Source organism: Phasianus colchicus, chromosome 1, assembly GCF_987193195.1.
Source record: "Phasianus colchicus chromosome 1, bPhaCol1.hap1.1, whole genome shotgun sequence".
Taxonomy (NCBI): domain Eukaryota; kingdom Metazoa; phylum Chordata; class Aves; order Galliformes; family Phasianidae; genus Phasianus; species Phasianus colchicus.
The window spans coordinates 109,445,166-109,464,770 of record NC_143436.1 but is presented as its reverse complement, the minus strand read 5'-3'; the positions used below and the strand labels follow the sequence as shown (position 1 = coordinate 109,464,770).

The following is a 19,605-nucleotide window of genomic DNA, read 5'->3' as shown; positions in this document are numbered from 1 at the left end:
CAAAGGGAAACTAAAGCCAAAATCTACCTGTTCTAAATGTAGCTCCCTGTGAAACTGCAAATGATGACAGTAGTCTCTGTTAATTCAATGACTGTGAAACTTTTAAAATTACATTTGAAGTCAAGTTTTTTTTTTTTTCTTGTTTTTTTTTTTTCTTCTTATATGTCTGATATCCAAAATACACACAGGAAGTGGTTTTCTGTTTCAAAGAGCTTTGCAGAAATAAAGCTCAGTACTACTGCCACATTTGGCAAAAGAGGAAAAAATGAATCTCTGCCTGGAAGGTCCCTCTTTTACACATGCATAGGGGCCAGTAGGTACTACCTGACATCCACAGAATGGCTGCACAGTGAAAGGAAGAGAAATTCAAAGCCAGGTGCCTTGGCAGGGTCCCAGAATGATGTGCATTTGTGGTGTAGATGCCACAGATAGCTATGTGCTGCTGCTGAATGGGAATACCAGGTTCCCTATGAACAACCTTCTCTCAGTTTTTCCTTTTAATTTCAGTGCTGTACTGATGTGAGGTTTGCCATGGTTCATAAACCAAGGCCTCCTTTCACTAAAACAGGGATTTTCTGAGCTGTAAATCAAGTCAGAATTTTGACACACGGTCTGAGGTGAGTCTCTGCAAGCTTTACATTGGCAACAGGGTTTTTTTTACAGAGGATCTGTCCTAGGCTGTATCAATTTCATAAATCTTAAAGCCAGATGGGACCCATTATGATAATCTGCTCTGATGAATGATAGTAAAAACCATAGGATTTCTTAACGGTTGTTCTGTGTCCCTTTCTTGTTATCATCTGGTGCATATTTCTAGAGATTCCTCCTAATATTTTCAAGAACATGGAGTGCCTAGTTCTGATCTTCATTCTCCTCTTGGGTGTCACCAAATATATACATGTAAGGTGACGAGAAATGGCTTTCTTCAGCCTTCATGCAAAACTGTAGTTGCCCTGAAAAAATGTCATCCTTCATGAGCTGCCTTGTGACAGATCGTTATGTCTGGCACACCTGTGCTACGTGTGCACTTTGACAAAATAAATCAATTCTTGGTCTGAAGAACCTATTTTCACAGTTTGCTCTAAAACCACTGTGTCAGAAGCATATTTCGGAGGAGAGATATACTTCTGAATACTTTGCTTTTTCTAATAAACAGCACATGTGAGCCTGGTTCTGTCTTGACCTAGAGACATCTTTCAGTAATCTTCAGTTAATTCAAGGGCTCAGGTACAAAACTGAGGAAAACATGTTCCTTTGTGGGATAATCCAAAGTTTTCTGAGACTATAAGTCAAATAACAATGGGGCTCCAACATGCCGTTATTTTTACCCTTGACAGAACAAATAGACTTCACTTAACCTAGTCCAAATGTCTACCCTGGATTAAACATGATATTCCGGTTATTAGGAAAAACATGATCTTCAGGATATTAGGAAAAAAAATCTATACTTGGAAAGTGTGGTGAGGCAGTGGCACAGGCTGCCCAGGGAGGTGGTGGAGTCACCATCCCTGGAGGTGTTCAAGAGCCGTGTGGATGTGGCACTGAGGGGCACAGTGGGCAATAGTGGTGGTAGGTGGACGGTTGGATTAGATAATCTCAGAGGTCTTTTCCAACCTTAATGATTCTATGATTCTGTGATTCATTTTCCATTGTTCCAGAAGATCACATGTGAAAGAAATGTGAAGCATACCTTGTTTGTGCTGGACAAGACTGAGGGCTGTGGCAGCAGGACACACAGGAAGACTGCCACCAACTTGCCAGTTATGGAGATCTCCATCACGGTGCTACCTGAGAAGCATTTGTGGTGGCATTCCTGTACCTACACAGATGGGCCACTCATGTTTCAGGGTGCTGCAGCCCAAACTGAAAAGAAAGTGGTCCGCTTACCATCGTCTTCTTTAGCCATGTAACTTCAGCACTGAAAGCGAGGGGCAGGTCTCTCCCTTGGCTGTGGTTCCTTCCTCCAGAGAGTGATTCAGTGTCACGTCCAGGGCTGAGTCATCTGTAGGGGCCTCTCCCTTCTCACCAGTGAGGCACCTGCACTGAGGCTCAGCCATGCCAAAGAGTGAGCACTGACCTGCAGGTCATCTAAGTACGTGAGATTGCTGGGGGATGCAGGACGTTTTTGTGCTGCTGCCAAGAGGTGGGTGGGAAAAATCTATGTGTCTGCACATGCATATGTTTACATATATAACTGTACTTGTGGATCTCCTATTTTTATATTTCTAACGTTGGTTTTTTTTTTTTTTCTTTTCTGTGGCACTTGTTTTTCTGCCTCTAAGTAAACTTTTGGATATTAGTCTAGGTTTTGGCACATTCAGTGACAAAACACTGTAGAAACTTGTGTTGAATTATCTAAATTAAAGAGTTAAAATGATGCAATTATACATTGGAAAAGCTGGAAATAGGTGTAGAGAAAGAACTAAATCTATCATCTGCTAGAACCATGTTTCTTAGAGTCTCCCAGTGTAATATGCAGATCTGGTAGCCAAAGCCATATATGCAGCAGTATAGCTACTTATCTATTAGCATAGGACTGATTCCGTATACCTGAAGGCAAAATCTTTTTTGTTTTCCTGGGAGCATGACAAATGCAAAAATCAGAGGAGCAGACTAATGGAAAAAAGAGAAAATCAGAACAGCTCACTAATTTAAATCCTATAAACATTTTACACATTTGGATATTGAAACTGTTTACTTATATGGAAATAAGCTATGACCTCTTCAGAGACCACTACATACCAAATAATCAAAGAAAATGCAAAAATGTAAGGATGTGTAAATAATAAGCAAGTAACAATATTGTGTTTAAACTTCTTAATTGCATTCTACTCAACAACTTAAGCATTTTATTTTTGATCAGACTTATCTTCATGCATTATTTATCAGCCTTTTATATTTCAACAGTCATCCCAATCTCAATATTTCTTCATGCTGGCTGAATTCTTCACTTATAAATAGATACAAACTTCAGGAGTTATAGCATTTTGTCACCTACTTTTGTCATTCTGGCCTTTGAAACTGCTCCTTTTTTAAAAAATTATTTTTAATTTTCACCATGTGGTTGAAGAAGTTAGTAATTATTAGAAAGATGCCCTACTCAGCATTTTTGTGCTGATTCATTGGATGAGTTCTTGTTCCTTGAATTTAGGCAGTGAGGCAGAGAAATGCCCCCTTAGAGAGGGGAGGAACAATGCCTTGGATAAAATAGGAAAATACACAAATTCTGCCTTCTACACTCCCAATCCAAACTGAGAATCACTAAGAGGCTAAGTTCTGGATGCTGAAATGTGGATGGGAAAGTTTACTTGGTGTTTATTCTCGTTTCTCTTGTGCTGATCTTCAGGTCTTGTGTTTATTTTCAGGTTTTGTTGTCTAGACTGGGACTTATCTACCAAAATAAAGGGAAAAGACTAGATAGTTTCGCCATACAATGGAGAGTATTGGAAGGATTCAGGCAAGTATCCCAGTTTTCCCATCAGCCAGAGCAGACATTTGACATTTTTAAATTTCTTCCATCATTATTGGTGGCCTTATAAAAACCCCAGTGAAATTTGTGGAAATCTCAAGTCTGGGCTAACACATGCTAACACATTGCTTGTGTTTTAATCTCAATTACCACTATAAACAGAATATTTTTTTTACCAAAAATTAAAAATGCAAACAAACAAACAGTTTCCTTCAAGCCAATTGTTTAAAAATCAATGTGAGTTTTTTTAAATTGATACAGCAGTCCTGTCAAATATGCCGGAGAACAATATCCTATTAGTTCAAATTCACAGAAAGAGTCACTCAGAATGGTTGGAAGGGACCTCAAGGATCATGAATCTCCAACCCCTGACACAGGCAGGGCCACCAACCTCCACATTTAATACTAGACCAGGTTGCCCAGGGCCCCATCCAACCTGATCTTGAACACCTCCAGGGATGGGGCAAATTCCTTATCTAAGCATGCACCTAATCAGGTAAGTCCCAGTTTCTCTCATAACAAAGTGTTTTCTTTTACCACCTTAGAGCTTTTAGCAAGAAGTGCTCTTTCTTCCCTGATAAAATATGATTCTCACATAAGAAGGACACTAGTGAGCTCCTCAGAGATGGCCACATTGCTGTCATCCATTCTAGTACTTGATAAAAAAAAAAAATTGTTGCCTGTTAATACCTAGGCAACAGGATTTATCAATATAACTGTCTATCTTTCTTGGTTTAAATGTCATTTTTGCATGAGAGAACCTTTATAAGTGAATGTCATCCAAACCTGTGATAGGTAATATTTACAAATGTGCCCTCCTTTTTTTGCCAGACTAGTTCATCTTAAATGTTAATTATTTTTTATTTTACTGAGAAAACCAGATTGTAACTGCATTTTGAAGAAAAGAATGATGAACAGTGTAAAAAATAAAATAATCTTCCCTGCCCTCATCTAGTTTCATTCAGAAAGGAAAACGTCATTAATATGTCCTATTTTATTTTTAATATCTATGATAATGAATGTTACTAGCTTTTCACCAACACCCCTCTTTCATTTGTTCTATTTAATGAATTGGAGTTGAAATGCCTCTGAGGTAGATGAGACTTAAAGACACTTTTACAGGTGCAGGAGCTGCAGCACAAAGCGTGAGTGCTTTCATAGGATCACATCCTGTATGCAAACCCACGTGGTTTTGTGACCTGCCCAGGTGCAGCCCTGGTTTCTGTGCTGTGCACTGCAGCTTATCCTGCTGGCTATTAAGCAGAACAAATCTCAAAACCTCTTCAGCTACTGGTGTGTAGGTAATCTGGGTGTTATGGTACATTGATGAAACATGAGATGTATGTGGTCCAGTTTTTGCCTACTGTGGCACTGCCATTGCCCTCTTGCAGCCTGTGGCACCCAGGTTCACCCCAGCAAGCTCTGCACCACTGAGGGGCCCAGCAAGGATATGACAAGTGTGCTGACATGAGAGACTGCAAGATCATTTCAAAACTGTGTTTTGACAACTGTGTTTGAGGAGGTGGAGAATGATGTGAACACTTTGTCCTTTCCATTTCTTACCAAGTGGCAGCATCTGAAGTCCTGGTCTTCACCTGCAGAAGCACCTGGAAGTTTCATTATTCCAGAACTGTGTAAGAGGTAAGGTGCTCTATCACAGAATCATGGAATCATCCAGCTCAGAAAAGACCTTCAGGAACACCAGTCCAACCACCAAACTGACTTAGGATTATAGAATCATAAGATCCCAGAAAATCATGATTTGGAAGTGACCCACAAGGATCATCAAGTCCAGCTCCTGGCTCCAGAAAGCACCACCAAAAATTCAAACCCTACCTCTGAGAGCGGTGTCCCTTGCTGCCAGGACACGCTGCTGGCTCAGGTCCCTATCAGATCCCATCTCTAAGCCACGTCCCCATCTCCTATGTTTTGGTGGCTGCTTGCTTGCAGGAAGTCTGCTGTCCCCACCAGCAGGAGTGGCTCAGGGCTTTGCTTTGAAGATGGTGGAGAGCTGCTATCCCTCTGCATCATTCATACTGACAGGAAAGATGTATGGTGTGCCTTCATGGGGTCTCATACCCCTCTGTTCCCAGGGAAGGGACAGCCTTGTCCCTGCCTGGTCATGGGGCTAAGCAGCCATTCTAACCCAGTTCCACCAGTGTTTTGGGGAGCCACTCATTTTGGGGCTGCCTTCCTGTGAGACTTATGTTTTCCGAAGAGTTAAGTACATTAGTGCGAGTAATCTCACTCCATTACCTTCTATAAAACAGAATCTGTGATTTCCTCCCTCGTGAGCATTTACCATAGTGCAACGGGCTACTATTTTCATATTCAACTCATTGGTAAGCCATAAAGTCAGCTCACGTTCTTGGCCCTGAAGCGCAGAGCCCTTGGGGTGGGATGGTGACTCAGGGCTGTGAGGAGGGCATGGAGCATCGACAATGCCTCGCAGCCCCATCACATCCCTCCCTCTTCTTTGAAATCGACAAGATTCAGCAATTTACAAGGCTTTTTAAAATCTGAGATGAAGCAATTAAATCTCCAGACTGGAGGATGTGAACCTTTAAAGGCCCTTTGCAGAATATCAAAAGAAAGAGAGGATTATATTTAGCAGGTGTGACAGCCCACGCAGGACATTTCATTGCGAAAGGGCCTGACACGAACCAGGAACCAATACTTAAATTAATACAAAACATCTTGGGGGAAAGGTGTTTTCTTTTCTTTTTTAAGCATTAGGAAATCATAACGCTTTCGGGCTTCTTCAAAAGCGAAAGGTCCAACTATACAGCAGTCATCTGGCATGTAAAATAAAAAGAGGGAGGGGATAAAATGGGGAAAGGGGCACCAAAAATGCTTGGGACAAGACTGGGAGGGGATATTTTCCTTTTCTGAAGCTGTGGTTTTAACACTCAGTAGGATGTTGTCTGTCTCCAGCAGGGAGGCACTGGCTGTGGGGCAGGTGGGGGGAGAGGGGATGGATGCTCCCTGGCCACAGAGGAAGGACTGGGAGGTGCTGCTGTGACAGGATTCATTTTTGGGGTGCTCTGTCTCTTAGCTCTGCTGCTCTGAGCTGGGCATAGGCCAGCTTACCTCTTTCAGTCACAATTCAGGCATTCAAAAAGGCACAGTGCAGTCCAATGCCATCATGCTTGCAGAGGGGAAAAGCGTGTGGTCTGTGTATAGGGGACCCTTTGGCAGGGAGAGAGTTAAAGGTCCTCTGCACCCACCAGCCCTGGTCTAGGCAGTGTCTAAAATCAGACCTAGACCCACTTTATTTTTTCCTTAAAAACAGGAAATGGAGCCCTGAAGGCTTTTTAGCTGGAGAGGGAGTGAGGAGGGGGTAATGCTCACTCTGCCCATATTCAGCCCTGGGCCTGACCCAGACTTGGGGGTCTCTGTGTGTGTTTTTTTTTTTTTAATTTCTCCTCCCTTTTTTTTTTTTTTTTTTTTTCCTATTATTTTGGCAGACTTTTTGGAATGTCTGGGAGCTAAGGGCTTTGCTTCATGGAGCAGAATTCTGAAGCAAGAAAAAGAGAAAGTTATAGACTAAACCACAGAAATGTAAACATGTCTGCAGCTAAAATAACTCCACTTTCATTGAAAACACTCCTCGCTCACAATCAGACTTCTGTGTGCTACGCTCAATAAAACTGCATGCTAATAGCGACCAATTAATACATTATGTAGTTCTGCTTTAAAAACTGAGGAGCTTTAAATTTTTTTTTCTACTTTTTTTTTTTTCTCCTATTTTATTTTATTATCATTATTATTATTATTTAATTAAGGGAGCACTCGGCTCTCCGCATCTCTCGCTGCCTCTCCGTGCGCTGACCGCTGCCCGAGGAGCGCCGCGGGACCGGCAGCGGGCGATGCTCGGAGCGGCGGCGGGGGCCGAGGAGCGCCCGGGGGCGGCCGGGGCAGCGCGGCGGCGGCGGCAGGAGAGGCGCCCCGGTAAGGAGGGAAGGAACGGGATTGGGGCAGCGGGACGGGACGAGGCGCATCGCTCGCTGCTCACCAGCGTGCGCGGCTCTCCTTGCTCCGTGTGTTGTGTGTTTGTGCTGTGCGTGTGTGATGGGAGCGCTCTGCTCCCCGCTCCGGGATGCGTCCGCTCCCCGTCCCCCGCTGCAGGGGCCCTCAGCGCCCGGCTCTCCGCACCGCGCTCCCCCCTTCCTCCTTTTATTTCCACGCATTCACTTCTTTATTGCACGGCGCTCCCGAGCCCCAGTGCTATCTCTCAGACTTCACGTCGGCTCGCCGCTTGTACTTCTCTTTAAACCCTCCCGGGCTGAGCCCCACAGCCCCGCTCCCCCATCCCCCCCTAACCCCCCCGCCGGTCCCGCTCACCTCCAGTTCCTCCCGCCCCCCCCGTGCGGAGCGGGGCCGCCCCGGGGGGTGCCGGTGCCCGGTGGGCAGCGCGGGGCCGCCCCGACGGCCGCGGGGGAGCCGGGGAACGCCGAGGAGCAGCGGCTGCGCCGCTCGGCGATTGGAGAAAGAAAGAGGCTCATTGAGCCCGGGGCCAGCGCGATGGGCTGAGCCCGTCCCGACTGAAGTGACTCACTGCACTCCGCCGGCCCCGCGCTCTCGCTCACTCCCTCGCTCGCTCCCGCTGGCGGCGGCCGCCGCCTTTCCCCGGCCCCGGCCCCGTCCCCCGCCGTCCCCCGAGCCCGGTAAGTCCTTTCCCCGGACCGCGGTGGACGGAGCGCGGGGAGGGGGGTGTTTGAGCGGTTCGAGGCTGCGGGGATGGGCGCGGAGGGGGCGCGGCGCCGCCGTCGGGGCGAAGGGAGCGGGGCGGCGGCGGCCGAGCATCCTCCTGCGGGCGCCCGCTGCGCGCACTCGGACCTCGCCTGCTACTTCGGGTGGTAAAGCGATAGCACTTTCGTTTTGATGCGTTTGGTTTCAGGGTGGCCGCTCTCTTTTCGGGCGCAGGTCTCCGAAATATCCTCCCTCCCCCTTTATTATTATTATTTTTTTCTTCTCGTTCGTTTGTAAATTCTTTCGGCAGTTCGCCATTCAGTTAACTAATACCTGTGCGGCCATCTCAAAAGCTGACAAGCTCTTGGATGTAGGAAAACCTAAAGTTACCTGAGTTGGGCTGATGAGATCAGAGCTGGTTGTGACACTTTTCCGAGTCAGCGCTTGGGCACAGTGCTCAGATGTCTGTTTTGGTGACCAGATGACTTTCCCATAGGCTTTGCAGCGAAGGTAATCTTATTTGCAAAAGCTGAAGTTGCAAATTCTGGCTAACATAAACTTCCATTCATTGCTGCCTTCACAGAGTGCCCACAGTGTACTTAAAATTGTACTTTTTCCTTTTTTTTTTTTTTTTTTTTAAATAGTTATTTGTATTTGAAGTGCCATTCTCCAAATTAACGCTGCTTCAGCTCTGAAGCAATAATTTAGAAATTACACTCTACCCATGTAATTTTGAGTCCGTTAGAAAAACCAGGATAGGTCTCTGAACTGCACATGGAGAAATGTCACATTCCTTTGGTTTAACCCTTTAACCGCTTCCCCAGTTTCATGGAAACAAGCGAAGTAGACAAAGACAGCATCTCACCAGGATAGGAAATGGAAGCTTTCATCAGGGTCTGTGCACCACCACCTGTGGGGTTTCAAACACTTCTGAGCTGACATGGAAAGCAAGAAAGAGAAGAGTCCATAACGGATCGCTTGGCAGCTTCGTAATTAAATGAAAAGAAAGAAAGGCTAAATACTTATTGTAGGACAAATATATTTTGATATTGATTATCTTGTCTATTTTCTAAGTGACGTCAAAAATAATCAGTGATGCTGTGGGATGAAAGAGTAATGTTGGCTCTTATCTTCTACCACACTTGTGCCAAACAATGGCTGGCGGGATGTGCAAATCTTTGGAAAACTTTGCAAGGAAGAAAAGAGCTATCTCCAAAAGCATTTCAGGGCTTAGAGCTTGGGATAGCATCTGTCCCCACCTCCCACAATTGACTCCCCAAAGTTAAACAAATCATACAGTGCTGGATAGAGTTACATGTTGCAGGCACTTTATAAATGATCTGTCAGCAGTAGTCCTAGATGGGATCAGTCAGACTTTTTGCTCCTAAGGTGTTACTCTGGCTTACAATTTACGTAGCATTTCGTTTCTAAAGATATATTCTAGAAGATATCAGTTGGCCGCATTTCTCTTCCAATGGTTTGTAGCAGCATGAGATGCAGGGCTTCTCTCTCTTTTTTTTTAACCAGGTTTGAGCTCCTTGTCAGGCTGTGACACAGTGTGGGTGCAGGAGCTTGCTGAGTAGTGTCAGTGTTAGGAGCCATAAGCTTGAAGTGAAGATTGCTACAAACTCAGAAGGAGCGTCCCTCATCATGAGCACAATCGTACTCACAAAAGTAGGCAGAAATTGCAGTCCCAGTTGTTAGTGGTATGATTGCATCCCAAACCCTAGTACTTTTGCCTGGGCGCTGTGGATGTCTCTGCTACTTGCTTGCTGAGGGAAAATTTATTTTCTGTGTGCACGTGGAGCTCTGTAAATAAACACCAAATCCCCAGCTGGTTGTTTGTCACCCGCTTGGTTTGAGCAGCATCACATGAGCGAATACCTGGCTACCGATGAGGCAAATCCCTTCCTTTGCACTCCCTACAAAACACCAGCCCTTCTCCAGCCAAGCTGGAGGCGGATTGCATTGGTTCTCCTGCCACAGGGCAGCTCGTTTTGACCACTCAATGGAGGTTTGCCTATACAAGAGTTTCTCCCCTTGTTTCTATGCCCTCTGCTAAGAATCAAAAATAAAAACCATGGAAAGCTTTTGCAGCGCTGTTGGCGTCTGGTAGCTCTGAGAGGATACATGCCACACTTCCTTCCTTTCCTAAACACTCCAGGAGTTATGAGCAGGTAACAATGAAACCATTACAACTGCTTGGGTTGAAGCAAATCCTTTCCCTTGAAATATCTACCGCAGATTATTGGGCTTTGGGGCTGTGTTGTTTGGAGTTTTTTGGGGGGTTTATTTATTTTTCATTATCAGGAAGATTACCATGGGTTTTTTTTTAAGTGGATATATTGTTTTTTTGGGGGAGAAAGGGCATCTGTAAGGTAATATTGTATTTCTTGCACTGAGGAAAGCTGTGGCCTGAACTCTAGATGGACATTGCTGACAAAGAGCACGGTCAGGGCTTGAAAGAATGACCTGTTGTGCTCTAACAGCACTCTGGCTTTCATTGTGCCCACAGCTGGCCACTTTTCTGGCCACTAGAATATATTTGATTTCCCGGCATGGTTCTAGCCATGTACTTTTAGTCAGGCAGGTTTTAGCTGAGCATCATTTTGTCTTTTGGTAAGGCTGAAGGCTGGAGCTGTGAGGATTTGTGTTACTGTAGCGGTTTGAAAAGTAATTAAATAAATGGAGGAAATCTAATACATTTCTTTGACAATGTTGCTGGTAGTTAACTAGTGTAGGTAAAAAACTGACAGTCTAAAATTACTTTGCTAAATTTAAATGTCAGTAAAAAGTAGGCAATAGAAAAAAAAAATTAAAGGGTATATCTAAATATGGAGCTGCGGACATATCTGTTATATTTAAACTACGTTTTGACCTCTTCTATTTATATCTAGTGGTATGTGTATAATCTGGAGAGCTTGATTGAACGCGAGAAACAGCAATTTCACAATGAAAACCCAAGAGTTTATTCTGCTGCAGATGTAGTACATGTCCTTGTTAATCGGTGTGTATATAAAAGTTGAAATGTATGCGGTGAGGCATTTTTATGTTGTTTAAGGGCTAAAATGATATTTGATCTAGAGTAAACATGCCATTTGCAGAATGTCTACTGCCGTACTTCTGTTGCAGGCGTATCTCCTATTAGTCTCGGTGGCACTTTTTCTTGGACAGAGCAGGAGAGTGCTCCATAGCATTCATTTTCACAGTCTTACCTTTTCTGTGACACGTTCTGAAACGCTGCTTTTTAATTTTGAAAGCTATGATGGGACGTGGATTGCTCTCGCATGCTGCTTGCATCAGATGAAATCCCTCCTTGGCACAACTTCATTCCACTACGAAAAAAACTTATTCCAGGAACAAAATACATAGTTATGTTTGTTTGATAATGCATCGTATAAATATTAATTGTCTGCCCTAAGAGAAAACAATAAACATGTGTTTTCATTTTAGCTGCAGATACCAGATGCTTTGATAGACAGTGGGTAGAAGGGAAGGGCCTCAGCTTGCAGCAACACGAGCTGGACGCTGTGGGACCACTGTGTCTGGGAGACTGCTGGTGTGCACCAGGGGTTGGAGAGCCAGGGGTTTGCTGTCGAATTGAGCTCTTTTTGTTGTTTGTCTTAACATGTGCACTGCGTGGTATCCACGTCCCTATTAAAGTGTCTGGATAGCAGTGTTGCTTTCAGCCTTACTGTCTGTTCAGTGATGCTGTGCTGCTGCTGATCCTCTCAGCGCAGGGAAGCCAGGAGACTGACTGTGTGCTGTGCCATATTGGCAGGACATTGAGAAGCTGCCCTTTTCACAGCGCTGCTCATGCACGTGAACCTCAACTTGTGCTGCGTTTCAGATCTGGGTTTGCCAGGTAGTCTGCAGCTTTGAACTGCACGTACCTCATTAGCTGCTGACTTACCAAAAGGGTTGGCTTGTAGGAAGTGATCAGCACCGGCAGGCTTGCAGCTCTGCAAGTTAAGCAAACACGAGCTTCAATGTGGTTTCAATCAGTGCAGTTTAGACACCCAAGTTTTCAAGTTCCTGCAGGAGGTCTGTAATGAAACAGGCTTGTTTTCTTTTCACCTCACAAGGAAACAGCAAGGGGAGAAAAAGTCTCTTGGACTTTGCTCAGGGTGACATGACTGGATGGTAACTGAAGGGTTCAGAGAGCATTGTTGCAAGTCAGTGAGTGCTTGGGAGAGCCTGTGGCCAGCACCACATTCCTCGCCAGGCAGTGGATGGGCTGTCCTGCAGCACCTGGGCTGCCAGCAGGGAGGTAGCAGCAGCTTCGACTGAGACAGTGCAGGTGTGAGGGGGTGGGAGATGATGCTCTTCCCTGTTAACCTCCCCTCATTCCCAAGTAATGCCTACTGAGCAAGCTTCTTATGCTGCTGTCTTCCCTTGGCTGCTGCAAGTGGTCTGTAAGGGTCTATTTTTGCTAATGCTCTGCTGTTATCAAATGTGTATTAGAATATGTGTCTGTCATTTTCCTACTGCTGAGGGTGGTGGGCTAGAAGCAGCAGCTTGCTGTTCTGTAAACTACTTGTAACAAAATGTTGTGCAAAATCTGATTGATGTCTTCTCATTTGTAAGTCATATAGGCTTACCAGTTTGAGCTTTTCGTAATGCCTCCTAGCTTTGCACTGAGTTTATTACTTCATTTTTAGCTTATGAAGCATGGATATACACAGTCTATTTGACCTGACTTGATTGAAGCATGCTTTTTCAAGAAGTCCCATACGTTTTTTGTCACTCAGTAGCTGCACTGCATGCAGTTCATGTGTGATTTGTGTTAGTGTAATTGAGTGTACGTGCAAAAATCATATGGATTCACTGAGCTCCACATGCATCTTCTTTGCGAATTACTCTTCTGTGGTGGCAGTACAAAAACTTAAATACGACAGTCAAAGAAAATGAAGTTTAGACAAATTTTGTGGTTTATCGTGGCTTATATTTTTATTTCCTGTATAATTAAAAGAATTTAAGTGGTACCAAAGGGAAATCCTGATTTCAACAGAATTCAACTTTGTAAAAAGGCTTTGTCATTATCGAATGAACGCTAATAAATTTAAACCTGGCGTTTTAAAATTGTTTATAAAAAGGACTGTTCTCTGCAGAGTTCACAAATTATACACAAAGGATTGATAGTATAACTAAAAAAGTAACATTAATACATTGCATAGCAGCTTGCACTAAGGCTAAACTGCAAACTGCTCAGAAAAGAACGAGCTGAATTGCAGGACCCATGTGAAGCAGGTATGCCAAAAGTTATCAGTCATTTCTCCAAAGAAGCACTGTCACATTGACTGTTCTGACTCTAGTTGACTCTTCAAAGGCTGACAGTGTTTTTTTACACAGGTCTGTGCCTGTGAATTAAAAGCAGGTTAGAAAAAAAAGGAAAAAATAATTTTTTTTAAAAAAAAAAAGCTTTTTCCCCAGTTTCATTATATTTGCCCAGAATATGAAGCTGGGAATTTGGGCCAGTACTCCTCATTCCTTCACTACATTTATAAGTTCTCTGGTATTTTTATGAATTTATAGCAAACAGTCTGTAGCATGCTCTGTATCTCTAGCAATCGGGACAAGCCAAATCATCTGTCACCAATATGTATGTCAACATCCTGAAACCACAAAGAGCACCTCTTAGTAGGCACAACCAAGGTTTCATGTCAGCGAAGCAATTCATCACACACTCGAAAGGAAGAGCACAGAGGAATCTGAGATTTTGGTTCTTGCACCTTCTATGCAGAGAAGTCAAATCTGCTGTGGTGAGCCTGAAAAACTGCTTTGTGGGGGTTGGCTTGATTTCACTGAACTGTAGCCATCTAAAATGTAAGCAACTAGTGGATGGCAGTCGTCAGTTTCCTCCCTGGGCTGAGGACAGATCAATTTGCCAATCTGAGACAACCACCTCTGTTTGGGAGGGCCACTGGGAAGCAGCCTCCATCCATCTCTTTTATCATTAGAATAAGACAGGAATGGATTAGTCTTGCTGTCTTTCTATTGAGAGTCAGTTCTGTTCTTGAAGGAAATACCCATGTCAGGCTTTTACAGAAATCACCTAATCAGGGTAGAAGGTGATGCAGCCATAAAGATGATATACCTGGGAGTCATCCCTTACATCTCCCAGGGCCCAGAGCTGTAATGCTTGGTTAGGGGCTGGTCTGCTGCAGGGCACAGGGCTACAAAGAAAAGGAGTCCTCCTCTCCTCTCCTCTCCTCTCCTCTCCTCTCCTCTCCTCTCCTCTCCTCTCCTCTCCTCTCCTCTCCTCTCCTCTCCTCTCCTCTCCTCTCCTCTCCTCTCCTCTCCTCTCCTCTCCTCTCCTCTCCTCTCCTCTCCTCTCCTCTCCTCTCCTCTCCTCTCCTCTCCTCTCCTCTCCTCTCCTCTCCCTTTCAGATAACAACACCCCCGAGATGTACTGCGTATGGTATGGGACAGGCAAACCAATGGGCAGTGGTGCTGCCACCCTCAGAGGCACATCCAGCCCTTTCCCATAATGTGGGTCACAAGTCCGGTGGGTTTCAGTCCAGCATAGGATTTATGTCCTTCCCTCCTCATTGTGTTGCTTCTGCAGGGCTAAAGAGGAGTGAGAAGTAGTAAAAATCTATTTTGGTCACTGAAGTAAGCAGACATGAGTCAGAATACTCACTGGGAACAGATCTGGATGAAAAGGTGCCATTTTTACATAGTCACTTCTCTGACCATGCCCTTTAAACTCTTACAAAAATAGAATACTTTCTCTGGCACTTCTCTTGGAAAGCAGAAATGTGAGTGAGAGTGAGGATGTTTGCTGCACTTTGGTCCCTGCTTCAAAACACAATTTGTGTGCGAGTTTTGTAATGCACATGTAACATATGTTTAACACCAGGGAAAATAGAAAGGAGGCATTTGGATTTTGTGGGGAGGGGATTTGGATTTGGATAGTTTTAACATTTGTAGGGAAAAAGTGTGATTCCCAGTTCCTGTCTGTGAACGGTTGGATGAATTCTGGCGAGCTTTTCTGCCCTGATTTCTGGCATCCTCTCTTCCCTCCAGACATACACTTCTGATCAGTAAACTTGTGTGGAGCACAGTGAGGCTCCTTTTGACCATTGGCTCTGGGCTCCCTTTGGATTGCTCAAAATGAGTGGTCTGAGCTAAAAATGTGCCTGAAACCACATTGACGTAAGCTGGGAGTGTTTATGGACCTGCGAGGTGACAAATCATCACTGGCAACTGGGGTCCTGGAGTGGTGCTGTTGATGTACACGTGAGATGAGAGCATGTCCATGCTGGTGAAGTTAACAGAGCTCAGCTCTTCTGGGTCAGCTATGGACCTGCCCCACAGGGCTGAAAGGGACATCAGCTCTCCTCTGTACTGCATTGCTCTGCTAGGTAATAAGGGAAACAATTAGCGAGACAAAGGATTTCACAAAAGGTCACTTGCTGCTAAGTAGGTGCTACTAAATTTTTGAACTCCTTTCTCATTTTTAATGGGTTGGTAGGAAGCGAGAGCCTGGCTGGTCCAATGAAACTGAAAACCGGTGGTGCACTTCACCACGTGCTTTTATGGATGTTTGTCAGTCCTGTTGTTCTCCCTTGGACCAGTTAACTCTCCAGAATAAAAGGAGTAAACATGTTTAACTTATTTACCATTTTCAGTTGGTTTTACATGGAAAAAAGCACCAAACTATGAATTGTGCTTTCCCCTCCAGTCCAGTACAAGTAATGAAAACATCTGAAAGTTCTGAATTGGTGTTCAGAGGTTGAAATCAACCTTACTGAAGCTTTTCAGTTGGTTTCTAGGAGGTGCAGAACTGTACAGACGAACAGTTTCTTTCTAATGTTTCCACTGGGTCTGGGAAATGGAATAGTCTTTTCCTTGTGATGGGACTAGTACAGAATTTAAAGGCACTGTCTTTTTAGCACAGGAAACAGACTCTGCTTCTCCTCTCGTTAAAATTTCCTTGAACAAAGTCAGATCATTTCCACTTTCTCTGGATAGATTCATCTTTCCTGTGTGTGGAGACTTGGGTCATACACCTGCTTACCTCCTGCTCAGTCCCTTAGAAGCAAGGATTCAGTGACGATTTACTGTCAAGATTTCCTAATTTAGTTCCTCACGGGGCCAAGTAGCTTCTTATTGCAGGGGAATCCTAATTTTTCCATTTAAAACTTGAATACTGTTTTGGCTATGATGACATTTACAGCCAAAGCACAGCAGGTTTTATACATCCATTCCTTGTCTTACAGTGAGACAGGTGATGTCAGCAGGCAAGATAAGGGAGGAAAATCACCATAGCGACATGCAAGATTGCCACTAGTCTGATACAGTAATTGGATATGTGGATGGACTTCCCTCCTCAGCCCTACTCACATTGTCTGGTATGGAGCTGAAATTACCACAAGGAAACTTTAAACTGTTGTTTTTGAGTAGAAGTTGTACTTGATAAAGCCCATTGATTTGTTTCCCATCATGGACTGAGCACACAGGTTGCACTTCAGTGCCCAGGATCCCTCTGTTTCTGCTCATGGAATACTACAAAGGGGTTCAGCTGTTGATGAGCAGGGGTCAGCTCTGCCATACCTGAGTGTTTCTTAAGTGCTGCAGACTGAAGATCTACCTGCGCTTTTTAAAACTATATCCTCTCTTTTGGTGTGCACATGTCTAGCTGTTGTTTGCCTGGAGGGAAGGAGAAATGAATGAAGAACTTAGCTTTTAGGTAAACAAGAAGTTACTGTTGTACGGTTAAAATTACAAGCATTTTAAATTAGGTATTGACAGCAGTTGAGAGCTGGTTCTCAACTATGCTGGCAGGCAACTAGATGTCTACTAGCTCCTAAGGGAAGCCTTATTGCAGGCTGTGAGAATAACTCATTAACCAGTTAGTCTACGGCAGTGCTACTCAACATATGGTCTGTGGGTTGCTGGTGGTCTGGAAGACATTAAAAAGTGGTCTGAGAAATGATTGCACAAGAAAGGCAGAAATAACCCCACAGAGACAGATCCACATTCTCACACCACTAGCAGACTTGTGCCCGTGTCACCAAGCTGCCCTGTGTCAGCAGGCTGTGCTAAGATGTAATTGCTTTAGTCTCCCATTTTGAGCCTGAATGGATGGACCTTGAGTAGTGGCATGGAAGGGGAACTTTTGCTTGATCAGACTGATGCGGAGCAAGTGTTCTCCCATTAAATAGGATGAATGCTTTGTCTTTTCTTTCTCAGGTTTTTGAGACATGAGATGGGCTGAGGGATGCTGCTTCTACATCCATGTTGCCAGCAGTAATGAATGCTACAGGGAAACGGACGGCGGCAAGCCCATTTCCTTCACAGTGGGAGGAAAGTAGTAATTCAGGAGACCATTAAACTTTAGAAATACCTCTACAAGGTCCCTACAAAGATACACTCCATTTAGATTAAAGTCCCATAGGGCCAATTACCTTGGAAGAACATAAGAACTTAAACAAAAGCTGAGTTAGGTATGCTGCCCACCAATGGATTTGAACAAAAATGGATGCAGTGAGAAAACACTTGTGTATTATGAAAGCAAGAACATTTAGAGTAGCTCTGTGCAATAACCAACTTTTACTGTTCCCTCAGGATCAGTGTGCACAGGAAATATCTGTGGCATGTTTGCTTTTCCTGGAGATGACAGCAACCCTTTGGCAACCACTTTATAATACGTGTTCAATACTTTTCAAAAAGTTGGGCTGTTGTTTTATGACTGTGCTTGATTTCTAGGTGCCAGAGCCTTTGTGCTTTGATTTCTACTCCTTCTAACCTGCCCGTTCCCATTTCAACCCTGGGCACTTCTTCTTGAGTATCATTCTTTAGCTATGATGGTGCCTTCATCTTTCTCAGCAGAAGCATTGGGATGGGGTTTGAGGAAAAAGGGCAGCAAACAGAAGTCATTTATGCTTCTTGTGTGAAAATAACCTCTATTGGGTGGCTGTGGGCTCCTGGAGATGGAGAGATGACTTGACACCATGTTGTGGCAGGAGGATTAGTGCAAACAAATTGAAACCCTTCGTTTCAGTCAGTGCTTTCTGTGGCAGGTAGAGTAATTTGCACAGGACTGCAAAGCAAAGTCCAGTGCTAGCACTGGGATTAATGTCTGCTGTTGCTTCAGCTGATAGACCACAGATTTAACTGATCAGTTAGCTATTTTCAATCAGACCTGAGCACTGCAGTGCACTAAACTTTCATACAAGGGATCTGGAAAATGAGCCAGTCCTGAGATGCTGTAGTTACAAACTCCTGAAAGTGTTTACTGATGCAAATTACTGTATGGTTTTGAAAGTGCCTCTTCCATTTGACATTATAAAATAACTTTCTCAAGAGAAGACACAATAAATAGTCTGAGGTCTAATAAATGAACATGCAAGTCTGAATTGTTTTAAAATACTTCTTGCTTAAATAGGAGTCATTAACATTGTAACTGATAATGAGAAAAATGCTTATGCCATTAGTGGTTTACCACTTTGGTTCCGAAAGGATAAAAACAACTTCATAAAAGAGACCACAGACTGTCCATTTTCAGCCTCAGTGTAGGGTGAATGCTTCAGTGAATATGAAACCCATCATTTAAAATAATATTTTCATATTTATGTTTGGGAAGCATGGTCAGAATGCCCTTTGAGTATGCTGGAGCTCTGTGATGTGTAGCTGTGTGGCTGAAGCAGAAGGGACAGAATTTTGATTGACTCTGGTGTGGTGCTGGAAGTTTCACTGGGGTGAACAAGTCCTTGTCTGGTCTTCTCCCAGTGATGTTGCAGGGCTGGGCAGGTTTATTTGGGCAACTCCTGGTCCTTTCTGTCTTCCCCCAGCATTGCCTGCTGCAAGACAAGTTGGGTTTTTCTATGTGGTTGAATCTCAGTCTGAGTTCTGTGAAGTAGTGAAGGAAACAAAAGATTTTAGGTCTCCCCATGGCACTGGTGGGATGTGGTGGCTCAGGAGCTGGGTCAAGGGTGATGGTATGACCTCAGTGAACTTGTCCATCAGTGCCAGCTGCTCACTCCTTTGAGCATGACTCCTTCCCCTTCTTCTGAATACCTTCTTCCCCTGGACAAACAGGCTGGACTCAGTCCCCTGCTCAGGTTGGTGGAAGGACTCTCAATGACTTCAGCCAGGACTGGAGCAAACCCTGGAGAAGACCTGGTGTCCCCTTTCCTGAATGCTGCGTTCAGGACTCAATGTGCTATATTCTAGCCTTGTCCTTAGCAAGGGCAGCTGGAAGTGGAAGCGTCCTCTCAGACTGTTGCTGTAACAAAGTTTTACTGATGCTTTGTGTGGCCACGTTAAATTGAGGGAGATGTTTGCTCTTACATAATAATGGAAAGTTTGTCCTGCTCCCCTCAGTAAAATGACTGTTGTGCTGTATTCATAATGAAAATCAATCAAAGAAGGAACACAGCTGGGCAAATGACAAGAGAAACAGAGCTGTGCCAAGGTGAATTTTTATGGAAATGCTC

At 44.2% G+C, this 19,605-nt stretch overlaps 1 protein-coding gene across 3 annotated transcripts in view; it reads left to right on the top strand.

The window, feature by feature from the left end:
• Positions 1-7,405: 7,405 nt before the first annotated feature.
• Positions 7,406-19,605, top strand: part of ERG (ETS transcription factor ERG) — a 155,868-nt gene continuing 143,668 nt past the window's right edge. For 2 of the 3 annotated variants that reach the window (XM_090122634.1, XM_090122616.1), the window contains exon 1: positions 8,053-8,136. The gene's annotated coding sequence lies outside the window, so the exon portion shown is untranslated. Of the gene's footprint in view, positions 7,421-8,052; positions 8,137-19,605 lie in introns of those variants that run through there. The other variant, XM_090122620.1, reaches the window with a different exon arrangement.